The sequence below is a fragment of the Canis lupus genome, chromosome 7 (assembly GCF_011100685.1).
Source record: "Canis lupus familiaris isolate Mischka breed German Shepherd chromosome 7, alternate assembly UU_Cfam_GSD_1.0, whole genome shotgun sequence".
NCBI classification, from domain to species: Eukaryota; Metazoa; Chordata; class Mammalia; order Carnivora; family Canidae; genus Canis; species Canis lupus.
In genome coordinates this window covers 19,219,545-19,231,485 of record NC_049228.1, presented here as the reverse complement: position 1 = coordinate 19,231,485, position 11,941 = coordinate 19,219,545, and positions in this window count along the sequence as shown.

Sequence of the window (11,941 nt, the reverse complement as noted above, 5' to 3'; positions counted from 1 at the left end):
GAAAGTGGAATTTCTGCATCATGTTGTTGTTCCAGTCTTACTTTTTGAGGAATCTCCATGCTGTTCTCCATAGCAGATATATTAATTTATATTCTCAACAATAATGCACGAGCATTCCCTTTTCTCCACATTCTCTCCAACACTTGTTATTTCTTGTCTTTTTGATAGTAGCCATTCTAACTGGTGTGAAATGAGAGCTCACTGGGGTTTTGATCTGCATTTCCCTTATCATTTGTGATGTTGAACATCTTTTCATGCACCTGTTCCCCATCTGTATGTCTTTTTTGGAAAACTGTCAATTCAGATTCTCTGCCCAGTTTTTTAAATTGGGTTTTTTATTATTGAATTGTAGTTCTTTATATATTTTGGATATTTATCCTTTGTTGGATATATGATTTGTCAAAATCTTCTGCCGTTCAGTAGGTTGCCTTTTTGTTTTGATAATGGTTTCCTTCACTATACAAGAGTTTTTTAGTTCGAGGTATCCTATTTGTTTATTTTTTGCTTTTGTTTCCCTTGCCTTTAGAGTTAGATCCACAAAAATATCCCTAAGAATAATGCTAAGGAGCTTACCACCCATGTTTTCTTCTAGGAATGTTATGGTTTCAGGTCTGACATTCAAGTCTTTACTACATTTGGGGTTAATTTTTGGTGTAAGATAGTGGTCTAGTTTCATTCTTTTGCCAAAGGTTATTCACATTTCCCTACAGTACTTACTAAAGAGATTGTCTTTTTTACATTGTATGTTCTTGGCTCTTTTGTTGTAAATTAATTGTCCATATACCTATGGGTTTAATTCTGGGCTCTCAATTCTGTTCCATTGATCTCTGTGTCTGTTTTTATGCCAATACCATACAGTTTGATTATCATAGCTTTGTAGCATAATTTGAAATCAGGGCATGTGATACCTCTAGTTTTGTTCTTCTTTGTTGGAATTGCTTTGACTATTCAGGATCTTTTATGATTCATACAAATTTTAGGATTATTTGTTCTAGTGACATGAAAAATGCCATTGGAATTCTGATAGAGATTGCCTTGAATCTGTAGATTGCTTTGAGAGGTATGAACATTTTAACAATATTAATCCTTTTAATCTGTGAGCATGAAATATCTTTCCCTTTATTTACATCTTCAGTTTCTTTCATCAGTGTCTTAGTTTTCAATGTGCATGTCTTTCACCTCCTTGGTTAAATTTATTCCTAAATATTTTATTCTTTTTGATGCAATTATAAATGGGGTTATTTTCTTAATTTTTCTTTGTGGTAATTCATTATTAGTATATAGAGACACCACGATTTCTATATATTGATTTTGTACCATACTACTTTACTGAATTCACTTATTAGTTCTAATGGGTTTTTTTGTGGAGTTTTTGAGTTTTCTATATATAGTATCATGTCATCTGCCAGTATGATACTTTTATTTCTCCCTTTCCAATTTAGATGTCTTTTTTTTAAAATTTTATTTCCTTGCCTAATTGCTCTGACTAGAACTTCAAGTAGTATGTGAATAAATGTGGTAAGAGTAGGCATCCTTGTCTTGTTCCTAATCCTAGAGGAAAAACTTTCAGCTTTTTACCATTGAGAATGATGTTAGCTATGGGTTTGTCATATAAGGCCTTTATTGCATTTAGGTACCTTCCCTTCACACCCATTTTTTGAGAGTTTTGATTTAAATGGATGCTGAATTTTGTCAAATGTTTTTTCTATATTTAGTGAGATAATCATATGATTTTCATTCTTCATTTTGTTAATGTGGTATATCACATTAATTGATTTGCCAATGTTGAACCATCCTTGTATCCCTGGAGTAAATCCCACTCATTCATGGTGTACAGTCTTTTTAATGGACTGATAAATTTGGTTTGCTAATATTTTGTTGAGGTTTTTGCATTAATGTTCATGTAATTTTCTTTTAGAGGGGAGTCCTTGTCTGGTTTTAGTATCAGCGTAAGGCTGGCCTCATAAAATGTAACTCTAATTTTTTAAAGCCTCTAACAGAAAGCAAACCTATGAATCAAAGGCTCAATGGGATGACTTAATCATTAATACAGGCTTCCTGCCATTGGCAACACACCAAATCATTCACTTGTTCAGATTTCATTTTAGAAGCTAGCTAGTGTTAATTATTTGCAGCTGTTGCTGAGCTTTCTGTGACAACCAACGGGCTCTACCCTAGCAGTCTGACAAGACTGACAGGCGCATACGGAGTTATTGACTGAATCTTATGAAAACCAGCAGCAGTCAGAATATAAAAGTTAAAGTTATATGGGGGGAATCCTAAGAGAAATCTCAAAGGGAAAAAAAATATCGGTAGAAAAGTATATTTTGCCTAACAGCAGCCAACTCCAGAACTAAGAGTAAGTACCAGAAGGGAATTATAAAGTGTAATAAAAAGTAATGATTAGTGTTGGGGGCTAAGGAAGGAAAGAATGAGTCACCATACTGAAACTCGAACCTCTCCATGGTGGCAGGTTGGAGGTGGGGAGCAACCCAACCCCTTTGCCAGTCCACCAACAAGAGTAAGTGAGCGGATATTTTAGATCTAGTAACCACCTTGAGATAGAAATGAGATGTTGCTGAACAAGGGAAGGAGGTAAGGACACTGTGGCAGGCCTGACTAGGTGGAGTGCCATCTGGTGGACATTTGACCACACCCCTCTGGAAATACTTAACCACTTACATCCTTTCTCCACAGACAAAATGTTTGTGTTTGGAAAACCAGAAGTCAGAAGAGGTGTCTTTTTCACTTTCTACTTTTTGATTCAAAGCTATTTGACTGGCCGGTGCCTCAGAAAATTGTGTTATAATTAATAGTATATAATTATAATAAATATAAATATAATAATTTATAATAAAATAATTAGAATTTATAATTAATACATTTTGTGACATTGAGTTTTCATGTGTTTTTGAAAAAAATCTATGTATTTTCAAAAATATAAATTTTATAGTTCATGTTAAGATAGACTAAGGCAGCTCTATTTCAGTCATTCAGAGAGCAGACATTAGAGTTAAATCATTTTTCTTCATTCTTGTACAGTCGATAGGGGGTTAGCAAATAATATCCTGAAATAAATTCAGGAAAATTTAGGATTTTTTTTTTTTTAGTTAAATTGCATCAAATAAGTAATCTCTCATAAACTGGAACCATCCATAACTCACCCTTGACTCTTAGGGTTTATAGTCAAAGAGTTGGAGAGAGCTACTTCACATCAAACTGTGTTCCATGTCTCTTGGTTTTCTAATTATGCTGACTTTTGAATCTAATACTTTCTTCCCTTAGGCAACCCTCCCTCACCTCCCCTCAGGCCTCAATGTCCTGAGGCTCTGGTCTCCTATCAAAGCCATCTTATCAAAAGCTAGTCTTTAGAAAGGAAAGGAGTAAATTCAACAATGCAGCTAATAAATATGTGTGATCTTCCTCAGTTCAATTTGAATTTTAATAAAAATCACAAAGTCCCATTAAAAACATCTCCAAAGCAATTTGTCAGACAAAATCACTCTAAGGAGTCAAAATTTTATTTCAAGCCTGCTGCCAAGAAAATGTTCCCTGAGAAAACAACTGAATGATGCATCTCCTGGTAGAGATGTTTAACAGGAAAGCAAAGAATATAAACTCATAGTTAGATTAGATGAGAGAATAGAGTATAGTCTAAGTTCATAAGACTCTTTGAGGAACTAAAGGGCACAGGTTATTAGGTTTCTCTCAGGGCTGAGAGACAAGGGGTGGGGGTTCCCAGAAGTGGTTCTTCAACTCATTAACATTTATCAAGTATAATTCGGATTTTTTTCTCGGAAGGAATAGCTCATTGCATTAGATCATAAACTTCTGCCCAGCTCAGTACTAGGACTATTTTTTTTTCTCATATTTTAACCTAGATATTTTTTTGTAGTTTTCTTTAACTCTTTTTCAGACATTAAGAAATGTCCAATTCAAGTAAAGAAAACCCTATTTTGAAAAAAAACGTGGAAACCTGTAACTGCAATTACAACATCAGCCTTTGCCTATGTGAATTTAATAAGCCAGGCTTCACACTTTCGTTTTTAACTATGGGAAAAGGACCCATGGCTAGCTTGTGACTGATACAACATCAAGCAGGAAGTTAGGAGCAGAGATGAGTAAAATTTCTCTTAGGAATATTAACTTGTACAATCAAGGATCATGACCTAAGCCAAAGGCAGATGCACAACCAACTGAGCCACCCAGGGGGCCCTATTCCATGAGTTTTAAGAGTTATTTGATGTGGGATGTCTGGGTGGCTCAGCGGTAGAACACCTGCCTTTGGCTCAGGGCCTGATCCTGGAGTCCCAGGATTGAGTCCCACATCGGGCTTCCTGCATGGAGCCTGCTTCTCCCTCTGCCTGTGTCTCTGCCTCTCTCACTCTCTCTCTGTGTCTCTCATGAATAAATAAATAAAATCATTAAAGAAAAAAAGAGTTAGTTGATGTGACACCAAACTCCATTGTCTTCAGAGATTTAACAGATGGACATGTGAAACAGAATGACATTTTCCAATACAAAATGAGTTTCAAGCAGAGAAGGAAAAATGTAGGTTGGAATCAAAAAAGTTCACTGTTACATTGTACAATCTCATCTTGACATTTTACTGAGCTTCTCTCTACTCCCGAACCCCATCCAACCTTCACTGGGTGTCAAACTTTAATATGAAGCTCTTCTCCTTTTTCCTTTTTCCACAAAAAAATGTCATCTGTACATACAGCATTTGTATAAATTTGTGCACTTCTGTGACAATTTCACAAGTAGTAGAAAAGAGATTCCTTTGTGTTCCTACCAACACTAATTTTCCTCCTTTCTCCATAGCCTTCCAAAATATTTCACAAAATGATTTTGACGATAAGTAATTAGGATCTGCAGATGATCAAATGACACCTAACTATTCATATTGGTTGCTAGAAAGGTTAAGGCTAAATTTATGTCAACTACATCAATAGTCTTTTGATCATCTAAGTATTTCTATAGAGTAGCATGGAACTCCAAAATCTCAACAAATCAATAAAATCAATTCTTTGTTAAGAAATGAAAGGGACATAGGAGATTTCTTTATTATTATTTTTAGAAGATATAAATATATATATATATTTTTAATATTCCATCCATTCATTCACGAGAGACACACAGAGAGAGAGAGGCAGAGACACAGGCAGAGGGAGAAGCAGGCCCCATGCAGGGAGCCCAACGCGGGACTCGATCCCGGGTCCCCAGTATCATGCCCTGGGCCAAAGGCAATGCTAAACTGCTGAGCCACCAGGGCTGCCCAGGAGATTTCTTTAAAAGGTTTTAATAGACACTATCCATTTTTCTTGTCCACCATATCAAAATAATGTAAACAGTAAAGAGTTTATGAGAAAGAAAATATTTTCACATGTTTATGATATGAATGCAAAAGTCATGACAATGTCCAGTCAATATCCAAATGATGATATACAACAGGGCTGGAAAGGAAAGACTATCACAACATCTCACAAACATCACTGGAATAAATAAAAAATATGGGGCCAGTTAAGTCAAGTCCTCACGTGGATCAAGTCCTCACATGGAAATTAAAGAAGAGAAACTGGGCATATCGCTGGATTGCCTTTACTAGCATTCTTTATGATTAGATGGGGCCATCTAACTGTACTGGATCGTGGACAGAAGTGCTCTCTACTACCCCTTTCATCAGGCCCAAAGCAGGGGACTCCAAAGCCCTAGGTGGCAAGCTACGACGTGGAAGAAGCCTGAATTTCTGGATGCATATGGATTGGAGGCTCCCTCTCCTAGTCTCTGCATTAGATTGTGCAATTAATAAGAAAAACACCTTAATTGTGCTATAGAGATTTGGGAGGTGGTGGTTATTGTTGCTGTTGACTTAATAGCAGTTAGCATTGCCTGACTAATCTTACACAACTGGTAAGTTAGATGTAAACGGATTTTTCTTCCAGTGAAGTAGAGCACACCCTTGAGATAAAATTAAAAAACACTCCTACCTCTGGTGAGTAATTTTATGAAGTGTCTGTGGCAACTGGTAAAAAGACTGAATGGAAAGTCCCCTTGCATCAAGCTGTGAGAAGTGTTATGCCTTTTCAGTTTGGCCACTCAGAATTGATCCTGGACTTCAGCATTTTGGAAACGTCAAAATATTATGGAGAGGAGTTTAAATTATACCATTCCACGGTGTATTACATTGTTTTCGCTCAACACTTGAAAACACTCACTCTACTCTCTTGTTTGCACGGTTTCTGAGAAGTCAGAATAATTCTTATCGTTGTTCCTCTGTAAGTAAGACTTTCTGTGCCTCTGGCTTCTTGGGGTTTTTAAAAATATGATATGCCTAGGTGTAGTGTGTTTGTTTTGTTTTGACATTTATCCTGCTTGGTATTCTCTGAGCTTCCTGAATCTGCAGTTTGGTTTCTGACATTAATTTGGGAGTGATTCTCAGACATTATTGTTTCAAATATTTTTTTCTGTTCCTTTCTCTCTTTCTTCTTCTGTTTCTATTATGGGTATATTATATATTTTGTAGTTGCCCGCAAATGTTGGAGGGTTGCAGGGTTCTTGTCTGGTGGAGTCAAAGAATGAATCTTGCAGACACAAAAGGGTGAAGTGATAGTTTATTAAGTGAAGGTGAGAACAGAAAGAAAGCTCTCTAGAGAGAGAGGGATCCCAAATGGGTCACCACTGGGGGCATTTAGGTCGGTCTTTTATAGAGAACTGGTCAGAACTTAAATCTTCTTGATGTCATCTCTGACAGTTCCATGATTACTTTTCCTTTGAGTATCTCATATCTGATGTTTAAGACGAATGAGGTGGTCTGGTGATGTTCCCTTCTCTCTGGTTTCATTACACCTCAGCTTTTCTGGGATTTTTGGTGAGCCAGATCACGTAGCCCCCTACCTATCTTTCCCTACCTAGCCCCACCTATCCTTTACTCAAAACTTCTGGATATTCTGTAATTTTTTCAGTCTTTGTTCTCTGCTTTACAATTTTAAAGGATTCTATAGATATATCCAATATATGTATATTGATATATCAAGCTCAAAGAGTCTTTCTTCAGCCATGTCCAGTTTACTAATAAGTCCATTAAAGGTATTCTTCATTTCTATCACAGTGTTCTTGTTCTCTAGAATTTCTTTTTCTCTTTCTTTCTTTCAATTTTATTTATTTATTCATGAGAGACACACAGAGAGAAGCAGAGGCATGGGCAGAGGAAGAGGAAGAGGAAGAAGATGTGACACTCAATCCTAGGATCCTGGGATCATGGCCTGAACCAAAGGCAGATGGCCAACCAGTGAGCCACCCAGGTGCCACTTTTTGGTTCTTTCTTAAGATTTTCCATTTCTCTGCTAACTTTCTCTGCTATCCACTTTATCCATTAGAGCCCTTAGCATATTAATCATAGGTATTTTAAATTTCTGATCTGTTAATTCCAATATCCCTGTCATATCTGGTTGTGCTTGCTCTGTATCTTCAGACTGTATTTTTGTCTTTTGCTATATCTTATAATTTTTGCTTAGAGCCAGAAATGATGTACTTTGTAAAAAGAACTGTGATAGATACGCTTTTAATAATGTGATGATGACACGTTAGGGGAGGGGAAGAGCTCTACAGACATATTTATTTAAAGATTTTTAAAATTTTTATTATTTATTTGAGAGGGAGAGAACATGTGAGAGAGTACAAGCAAGAGAAGCTGCAAAGGGAGAAGGAGAAGCAGACTCCTGGAGCCTCTGACATGGGGCTTGATCCCAGGACCCTGAGATCATGACCTGAGCTGAAGGCAGATGCTTAATCAACTGAGCCACTCAGGTGCCCCAAGTGGGGCCCTCAAGTCTTATGATTAGGTCTCAGTCTTTTAGTAAACCTTTATTTACCTCTGGACTATAAACTTCACAAGTGATTCTCTGACTCCCCCAACCCAACTTCCAAATACACACATACTTATGTGTTACCAGATGGCTAGAATGGGCTGGAGTTGGGCATTTCCCTTTCCCTGACTCAGCCTCTGATAAAACCCCTCTGGTTAAATAGTTTCTCCTGAGAACAGTGTACTCTAGGAGCACCTGAATGGCACAGTTGGTTAAGCATCTGACTGTTGATTTCGACTCAGGCCCAGATCTCAGGATTGTGAGATCGAGTCCACCTCAGGCTCCTTGCTGAGCAAGGAGCAAGTCTCAGTGAGCTTGAGACTCTCTCAATCTCTCTCTCTCTCTCTCTCTCTCTGCCTCTCCTCCACTCAAATAAGTAAATAAATCTTGAAAGAAAGAATAGCATGCTCCAGTGTATTTCAAAATGGTTCCTTTTTCCCTCCTGCTGCTGATAGCACTAGATTTTTTTCTGGTATTTACTGTAGAACCTGGTCAAACTCCTTAAGGAAAAACAGAAGGATGCCTCCCCACCCCCACCCCATGACTTGGTCCCTTTCAAGTTTTTAACTGTCAGACTTGTCCAATCTGAGCCTCCAGGATTTACCAATTACTGTCCTGGTTTTTCTATGCTGGTATTATTTCCCACAGAGTTTTGGGTCAGAGTTTCTGTTCTGGTAAATTGTGATTACCTGTATTCATTTGTAGATCTTTCCAATTTGGAGGGCAGTGGTTTATCCTGTAAGCTCATTTCTCTTATGAATTCAATAAGAGTTGAATTTTTAGTCTATTTAGCATTTTTAAAAAGATTTATTTATTTGACAGAGAGCACAGCAGGAAGAGGGAGAGTGAGAAACCGACACCCTGCTGAGTTGAGAGCCTGATGTGGGGCTCAATCCCAGGACCCTGGGCTCATGACCTGAGCTGAACACAGGTGCTTAACTGACTGAGCTACCCAGGGCCCTTACTATTTAGCTTTTTACCTGTTGTTAGGATGGAGTGACTTCTGAGATCATGATCTGAGCTGAAACCAAGTTAGATGCCCAAGCAACTGTGCCACTCAGAGTACCCAAGTGTCATGCATTGCATTCCCCATCATTTCTTTGAGTGCTTCCTTCTTTCTGACATTACAGGATGTTTCAGTATTGTATTCTTCCTGCAGCCCTGGAATCAATTGCTTCTCGAAGGAGCCTTGGTTTTTTTTCTTTTCTCTTGTTTCTCCTCCCTTTTTTTTTTTTTTTTCTTTTTTTGAGAATGTTGTTTAGAAACCAAAATCTGGGGATGCTTGGGTGGCTCAGCTGTTGAGCATCTGTCTTTGGCTCAGGTTATGATCCCGGAGTCCCGGGATCAAGTCCTGCATTGGGCTCCCTGTGGGAAGCATGCTTCTTCCTCTGCCTGTGTCTCTGCCTCTCTCTGTATCTCTCATGAATAAATAAAATCTTAAAAAAAAAAAAAAAAAGAAACCAAAATCTGAGCACTAGATGTGTTCCTGGGTGCTAGACCCTCTCAGAGGACAGAGCCAAAGAAAAAAAAGCACACACACAATCACACACGATGTCTCTTTCTATATCTATTCATCTGCATGTATATTAAAATCGTGAGATCATGCTAATAACTTCAGCTTCATCCCAGCTGTTCATTCTATTCTTTACCCCTTCTTTATCTGTAACCCTTCTCTCCAGCAGTGAGAAGCTTGGCTCTCATTACCCATCATATATTTGCTTAATTGGTTAGTCCTAGAATACACATAAAGTAGTTTCAAATGTTCACCCATATGCTTGCAAAAAACAAATATCCTAATTCAATGCTGTGTTTCTGTGTAGTTCTTTTGGTCTTTAATTTTGGGGTATATACTTTATACTATTATCCAAAGTTACTTGAGTTAGTTTGGTTTGTTCCTCATCCACCTCAGTGGGGTTACACTTTTCCTTATGTCATTTCTCTCATCCCTTTTGCTTTTCCCACCATGTTTATTCCGGTTCCTTATGGCAATCGATCTTAGGAGTTTCAGAATTATCCCTCTTGTGTTTTTGTTTATTTGTACAATGCAGCAGAAACATATATTTTCTTATTTCTCCTCCCTTCATATTACAAGTACTTATTTACACATCAATTATTTTAAAGATTGTATTCATTTATTAGAGAGAGAGAGATAGCATGAGAAGGGAAGAGACAGAGGGAGAGGGAGAAGCAGGCTCTCCACTGAGGAGGGAGCCTAATGCGGACTCAATCCCAGGACCCAGATATCATGACCTGAGTTGAAGGCAGACACTTAATTGACTGAGCCACCCACATGTACCTGCATTTTGACTTTTTATTTAATAATTATTTTGGAAAATAGTCTGGAATGTTCATAGAGATCTTACTTATTATTTTTACAGTTGTATAGTACTCCATTGTACAGATGTACCATCACTTATCCAACTACTGTTCTCTATATAAACATTTAGAGAGCCTCCCATATTTCTCGATTATGTGCAATGCTACCGTGAATAACCTTATATATAATTATTTTGTATTGTTGGAGGTATATTTTCAGGGTAAATTGCCTGAGTTGGGATTATTAGATCAAATTACTAGCAAAATTAAGTACTTGAGGCATCTGACTGGCTCAGTGGTTGAGCATGTAACTCTTGATCTCAGAGTGATAAGTGCAAGCCCCTTGTTGGCTGTGGAGCCAACTTAGAAAACTAAAACTAAAATTAAAAAAAATTAAGTGCTTATATTGTTTTGTTAGAATTTGCCAAATTTGGGACACCTGGGTGGCTCAGCAGTTGAGCATCTGTCTTTGGCCCAGGGCATGATCCTAGAGTTTCAGGATTGAGACCCACATCGGGCTCCCTGCATGGAGCCTGCTTCTCCTCTGCCTGTGTCTCTGCCTTTCTCTCTCTGTCTCTCATGAATAAATAAAGTCTTTTAAAAAAACCCAGAATTTGCCAAATTTTCCTCAAACCATTCCACGAACAATATATGAAAGCTTGTTTCCTCACAGCCATCACCAGAATGCTTTGCCATGCTTTCAATTTTTTTGCCAGTAGATAGAAGACAAATATATTTAAATGTAGTTTTTTTTTAAAGATTTTATTCATTTATCCATGAAAGACACACACACACACAGAGAGGCAGAAACAGGCAGAAGGAGAAGCAGGCTCCATGCAGGGAGCCCGATGTGGGACTTGATCCTGGGACTCCAGGATCGCTGGAGCCACCCAGACGTCCCTTGAATGTAATTTTAATTTGCATTTGTCTAATTATAAGTAACTTTGAACATTGTTCCCCATGTTCAAAACTATTATCACACCTTTGTGTGTCAGTGCGAATTATCTATTCATGTATTTAAATTTTTTTCAATCAGTTTTTTTCTTCTTTTCTCAATTTTTTAAAAAAGATTTTATTTATGTATTCATGAAAGACACACAGAGAGAGGTAGAGACATAGGCAGAGGGAGAAGCAAGTTCCACTCAGGGAGCCTGATATGGGACTCGATCCCAGGTCTCCAGGATCACGCCCTGGGCCAAAGGCAGGCGCTCAACTGCAGAGCCACCCAGGTGTCCCTCTCCTTGATTTTTAAAGTGCTACTTACATATTATAGATATTACATCTTCATATGGATGGCACTAATTTTGAGCCACTAACTAAAATATTAAATTTAAACAAAGCATCTCTTCATCTTTCATCTTGCTTCCAATTTATATCTTAGGTCAAGAGGCAACAATATAGGCAGCTTTCTCTGAAAGCTTTGTCTTTGTCTATGAAATCTGACTGCAAATCATTTTGATAAGATTGCTCATCATATTCGTTTCTTCATATCACCATTGTCTTACTTCAGTTTTATAATCACATAATATATCTGCCTGATTAATGGTTCTACTAGTACTTAAAAGTGATATAATTTTGTATATCCCTGATGCCTGCACAAGGCAGATACAGTGGATTCTCAAGACTCGGATGCCCAGTTGGCTAAGCGACTGACTCTTGGTTTCAGCTCAGGTCATGATCTCAGGGTCATGAAATTGAGCACCACATCAGGCTCCACATGAGATTCTCTCTCCCTCTGCCCCTTCTGCTTGTGCTCT